The following is a 6,707-nucleotide window of genomic DNA, read 5'->3' as shown; positions in this document are numbered from 1 at the left end:
CTGTGAACTGAAATTGATCACCTGGAACAGTGAGATGGCATTGGTACATGCCACCTCGATGGGATTGAATTGGAATCCCCTGGTATGCTTCCAACTCCACCACTTGGGGCAAGTCAGCCTGAGCATGTCCCAAATTATACATCTCTTCCCTCTCCCATTCCCACTCCCATGTTCAACAGGGATCACATTTCAGTTAATTTTCAACACTTAAGAATAACTGTGCATCAATTACAGAACTAAACCAGTCATATTAAGTAGAACAGATAAAAAAACTACTAAGAGGGATAATGTATTAAGTTGTTCATTAACAGTCAGGGCTATGCTGATCAAGCCACCGTTTCCCATAGTGTCCACCTCACTCCAACAGGTTTCCCTCTTGGTGTTCAGTCAGTCGTCACCGATCAGGGAGAATATATGGTATTTGTCCCTTTGGGACTGGCTTATTTCACTCAGCATGATGTGTTCCAGATTCCTCCATTTTGTTGCAAATGACTGGATTTCGAACATGGGAAGTGAGATACTCAGCAGACTCATAGAATGGCAGATGTCCTAAATAGCACTCTGGCCTCAGAATCAGCCCTAAAGGCATTCGGAGCTGGCTGAAAAGCTCATGAGAGTATTTCAGGCATGGAAAGCCAAGACACTCTGGCAAAAGATCTCTGCGAGTGAGATCCCAGTGGAAAGAACAGGTCATCAAAGAAGGAGGTACCTTTCTCTGAAGGGAGGAGAGAACCTCCACTTTGACTATGACCTTGTTTAAAAAGATAAGAGTCGGAGAACTCAGAGGGCTTCCATAGCCTTGGAAACTCATGACTGGAGCATAGGGAGATTACTGATGCCATAGACAGGAGTGTCAATTGGTAAAGTCAACAACAGGAGTCACTGTGCACTTACTCCTCATGTAGGATCTCTATCCTTAATGTGCTGTACATTGAGATTTAATGCTATAACGAGTACTCAAACAATATATTTCACTTTGTGTTTCTATGGGGGTGCAAACTGTTGAAATCCTTACTTAATGCATACTAAACTGATCCTCTGTAAAAAAAAAAAAAAAATTATCAATTCCCAACTTGACTCTCACTGGGATGAAACATGACAATAGGTCTGCTCTGATTTCATCATCATTTAAAAAAAATCATCTATTATTTTTCACTTTATGTTTCTGTGTGGGAGCAAACTGTTGAAATCCATACTTAATGTATACTAAGCTGATCTGTATATTAAGATAATCGAAAATGAATCTTGATGTGAATGGAAGGGGAGAGGGAGTGGGAAAGGGGAGGGTTGTGGGTGGGAAGGACGGTATGGGGGGGAAGCCATTGTAATCCATAAGTCGTACTTTGGAAATTTATATTCATTAAATAAAAGTTTAAAAAAAAATTAACATTTCAGAACTGATGATGTGAGAGAATAGATACTAGCAAGTCATCCAAACTGCTTCTTTCAATTAGTAATTATCTGTTACGAGGTTATCATATACTGAAAATAAACCAATTATTTCTATATGAGTTGGAACTCAGTGCTGATATTTTAAACCATTAACTTCAAAAATGCTGGTGAGGATGTGGAGATAATGGAATTCTTATACATTGTTGGTGGGAATATAAATTAGTGCAGCCAATGTGGAAAGAAGTATGGAGGATTCTTTAAAAAAAAAAAAAAAAAAACGCTAGAAATAGACTTGCATATTATGCAGAAATCTCACTACTGGGTATATGCCCAAAAGACATTCACATTTTGTTATCAAAGATATGCCTACACCACCACGTTTATAGCACCACTGTTCACAATAACTAAAATATGGAATTAACCTAATTGATCAGATGAATGGATAAAGAAAATGTGGCACATTAGCAGGGATTGGATTGAAGGCAGAGCAGCCAGGATTGGAACCAGTGCTCTGATATGGAATGCTGGTGTCACAAATGGTATGTTAACCCACTGTACCTCAGCCCTCGTCCTGAATTATTTATTCTAATACTGTTAAAAATAAATAATATTAAATAATTTGTTGTAAATTTGGAATGATGTAGACTAAATCATTTAAAAAGATTTATTTTCTTATTTGAAAAGCAGATTGACATAGAATAAGGGAAAGACACAGATAAAGAAGGGTAGATTTTCCATCTGTGGGTTCACTCTACAAATGCTCACAACAGCTTGCTCTGGCCAAGCTGAATCCAGGATTCAAGAACTCCACCTGGGCCTTCAGTGTGGGGGCATGGATTCAAGTACTTAGACCATCATCCGTGGCCTTTCTAATCAAATTAGCAGGAAGCTGAATGGGAACAAGAGAAGCCAAGACTCAAACTAGCACTCTGAAATAGGATGTGGGTGTTCCAAGTGGCGGCTTATCACCACAGTGATTACCAAATCACTGTTTTTAAATATGTATTTTAAAACCTTTAAATTACAGAATCTTGCCTCCAATGCTTTCACTAATAACATTTTAGAAGACCATTTTTTTCTTTTGAAATTCTAGTATTTGTTTCCTAAGGGTAATATGGGCTTAGGTGTCTTAATTTTTATTCCTTGCCTCCACAGTGATAAAAATTACAAGTGGAGGCATCTGTGTAAATATATAATGCATAAATGAGTACAGGATTTATTTAATAGTGTGAGAATAAGCATACATTCATGTGTGAGTGTGGACCACCACACATAGACAACTACCAATCCTAAGTGGGCAGGAGGGTTTCCATGTAAGAGAGAGAAGAGAATGGTACCTGCAAGCATGGTCCATGCTGACGAGAGACCTCTCCTCCTTTCGCAGCCTCTTTTATGAAATAGGGGGTTATTGCATAGTCAGATAGATAGAATGGGTTCTAGCATGTACTGTGGTCCCAAGTGAGAGAGGTGCATCCTGGGAAAGTGGGCATACACCTTCAGCCAACAGTTAAAAGATAAATATTACATTGCAGGAGTGAAAGAACCCCAGCTCACCTAAACTTAACTAACTGGCTTGTTCTACCATATCATCCCCCCTTCAGAAATTTGTATCCCATAATCTTAAAGGGAGGCTGCTTCTGAAGCATCTTCATGGTGATTCATGATCATAGGTCCTACCTAGGCTGGGAGTGAAAATTCCTGCTCATTTGATAAAGCCAGAATATTTTTTCTGTTGCTACCAGTGTTCATGGTTCATGCATGAGCATTATTTCCCTGAGAATCTGTTGAAATTTGAAAGAAAATTAATTTGGCAATCAAGATGAACATAATCAGAAAAATATCAATGTGTGTTGCAGCCCTCTTAAGAAAGGTAAAGAATGTTCCATTATTTGCCAAATAGTGGGAATTGGTAACTTTCCTTGTCTAAATTACAAAATCATTTAATCTGGGTGTAAAGCATTGCAATGTTCCTTTCAGCAGGAATACTGCTGTTAAAGTAAATGTAGATCAGAAGTGACAGAGACAAGCTAGCACATCAAAACTGCCTCTATGGTTTTTCTCTCAGTCTTGAGTCAGGAAATGGCCACTGTGTAGTTCCAATGGAGATAAATCCCAGCAACCATGCTTTGCTGTGTCAGGTGTCTGAAGTTAGAGTTGAATTTCTCAGAACATTCTCTCCAGGAAAAATTTTACAGTATCTCAGGCTTTACTTATTGATCCTGCATAAAGGATAAAGCCCAAGGTAGAAATGGGTCACTCCAATTCTAGATCACATTCTTCAGGATCGAAGTCTATATCACAGTCTAGTTCTTCATCATCCCAAAGCAGATCTCACCGGTCATATAGATCCTCTAGGTCTCGAAGACTATTGTCTTCTTACTCTCATCCCCATGTAGCAAATCTCCTGTGTCTAAAAGACGAAGGTCTCAGGAAAAACAGATCAAAAATGCTGAAGGGGAGCCCCAAGAAGAGAGTCTTTTGAAAAGTAAATCACAAGAGGAACCGAAAGATACGTTTGGACATTACCCATCTGAATCTATGGAGGAGTTTAATAAATCATCAGCCACATCTGGTGAGATTTGCTCAGGCCTTCAGCTTATGATAATAGTTCCAGATCTCCCCATAGCCTTCAGGTATTGCTACACCACCTAGTCAGAGTTCATCTTGCTCTCAAGCCCCCTGTGCTCGGCATGCATATGCTATGCATATGCTCACTATGCCACTCTGCAAAAAACACCCTCTGTTAGCACTCACATCCCATTCAGCATAGTCCTGAAAGGTCTGGATCTGGTTCTGTTGGAAATGGATCTAGCAGATATAGTCCTTTTCAGAATAGTCCAATTCATCAGATGCCTTCACGAAGAAGCCCTGCAAAGACAGTCACACCACAGAATGCTCCAAGACATGACTCTAGGGGATGTTCTTTCTTTTATCCTGGTGGTGAAGATCAGAAAACTGCAAAGTCTGGAAAGTTCTTCAAAAGGTTCACAGATGAAAAATCTTGAGTATTCCTGCTTGAGTAATACCAGGGATAGAGATGTTCCAACGGAGAAAGGATCAGAGAAAGGGAGGGCAGAGGGAGAATGGGAAGATCAGGAAGCACTAGATTATTTCAGGGATAAAGAGCCTGCGAAACAAAGTTTAATGACTCAGACCGAGATGACACAGAGGAGACCGAGGATTATAGGCAGTTCAGGAAGTCAGTCCTTGCAGATCAGGGTAAAAATTTTGGTACTGGATCTCACCGGAATACTGAGGAGGAAGGACCCAAGTACAAGTCCAAAGTTTCGTTGAAAGAGAAGAAAAAAATGACAAGTTTAAAGAGACTGGATGTCTAGTGGAAAGGCCTAGCACTGCAAAAGATAAACACGAGGAAGAAGACAAAAGCTCTGAAAGCAGAACAGTAAAGAAAGGAACTCAGTCACCTGAGCAGGAAAAGTCTGAAAAGCTCAAAGACCTCTTTGATTACAGTCCCTCTCTGTGTAAGAATCTTGACACAGGAGAAAAGTCTAAGCTTCAGAGAGGAGAACCCACTTAGTATCCACATGAGAGCCAGTGATTCTCCCCATCCTGAAGTCACACTCAAAATGGCACCTGTTCCTCTTGGTGATTCTAACAGACCTGCTTGCTTGACTAAAGACAGGTTAAGGGCCAGCACTGTTGTGCAGTGAGTAAAGCTGCAGCCTGCAGTGCTGGCATCCCATGTGGGCACGGTTCGAGTCCCCAGTGCTCCACTTCCAATCCGGCTCTCTGCTGTGGCCTGGGAAAGCAGTAGAAGATGGCTCAAGTTCTTGGACCCCTGAACCCCATGTGGGAGACCCGGAAGAAGCTCCTGGCTTCTGGCTTTGGATTGGCTCAGCTCCAGCCATTGTGGCCAGTTGGAGAGTGAAGACCTCTCTCTCTCTCTTCCTCTCCTTCTCTTTCTGTGTAACTCTTTTAACTAAATAAGTAATATTTAAAAAAAGAAAAGGAACAACACATTGTTAAAAAAAATAAAAGGCTACTTGCTATCATACTTGTCCATTCTGTCAAGAGGAAACAAGAATTTGGATCTTTGATCACATTAAGCTACCACAGGCCAGCAAAAGCTGTATTAATACAGCACACTGTGTCCTTGGTTCATCAAGTTAAAGAGCAATAAGAGCAGTTTCGTTCATATCAGAAAGCCACTTAAGGACATAATATCCGGCAAAAGAGTCATGAGAGACACAGGAGAGCAGACTTCTCTCCAAGTGCCCTGAGGTAGCATACCCATTTAGCAGGGTAAGAGAGAATTTTTAAACAAGAAAATCAAAAGGGGGACAAAAATTAAGATGTGATTCTGCTCATCTTTGGTATGACATGGATCGGCGTAGGAAAGAAAGAAGTAAAAAACAGGGGGATTCCAAGGGCTCTAGGGAATCCAGTGGATCAAGAAATCAGGAGAACTCCAAAAGATTACAAGGAATGCAAATCTTACAAAGATGACAGCAAACATAAAAGCAGAGAGCAAAATCATTCTTCATTTTCATCGTCTTCAGCATCACTTTCTTCTCCCAGGTCTCCAGAAGAAAAGGAGCGTAAGAAGGAAAGAGAAGAAGAATTTAAAGCTCACCACGAACTGAAAGAATACTCGGGCTTTGCAGAAATTAGCAGACCATGAGGAACCTTTTTTCGAATTAGAGGCAGAGGAAGAGCCATAGGAGTTTTTGCTGTGACAAATACTATTCCAAACAACTCAAACACTACTTCTCAAAAGAGACCAAAGGAAGAGGAATGGAATCCAGAATATACCCCAAAGAGCAAGAGTACTTCTTGCATGATGATGGAGATGGTGTTGTGAACTATTGGGCCAAAAGACAAAGAAGCCCTGATATTTTCAAGGTGGCAAAGGCAGTTTACCTTCAAAAAATCCAGTAGCAGTCCAAAATGGACTCACGACAAATACCAAGGGGATGGAATTGTTGAAGATGAAGAAGAGACACTGGAAAATAATGAAGAAAACATTTAGTAATATTTGAAGTGATTTTTTTTAAGTATTACCAATATAAAAGGTGTTGGTTGGAAGCTTGTTGCAGCATCAACTTAGTTTTTATTTTTTCCCTGCTTCAGTTGCAGTTTATAAATTGGCTTTTTTCTGTGTATTCCCAAAGGTTCTATTTGTCAGGTAGATAATCTTTCAAATGTGAATTATCTTATGTTTATGTCGATGGCTGTTAAAGGAATGAAAATTGGAACTATAAAATCACTGTTGTCTTTTTTATGAAAATACATAAACTAGCCTGCATTTCATTAGATAATTCAGCAACTGAATTAGTTGTGTATGTTTGCATTTA

At 39.9% G+C, this 6,707-nt stretch overlaps 1 pseudogene; it reads left to right on the top strand.

The window, feature by feature from the left end:
• Positions 1-3,640: 3,640 nt before the first annotated feature.
• Positions 3,641-6,382, top strand: LOC100351429 (bcl-2-associated transcription factor 1 pseudogene; annotated as a pseudogene).
• The last annotated feature ends 325 nt before the right edge of the window (positions 6,383-6,707 follow it).

This window comes from Oryctolagus cuniculus, chromosome 8 (assembly GCF_964237555.1).
Source record: "Oryctolagus cuniculus chromosome 8, mOryCun1.1, whole genome shotgun sequence".
NCBI lineage: Eukaryota > Metazoa > Chordata > Mammalia > Lagomorpha > Leporidae > Oryctolagus > Oryctolagus cuniculus.
This window is presented reverse-complemented; position numbering and strand designations above follow the sequence as displayed.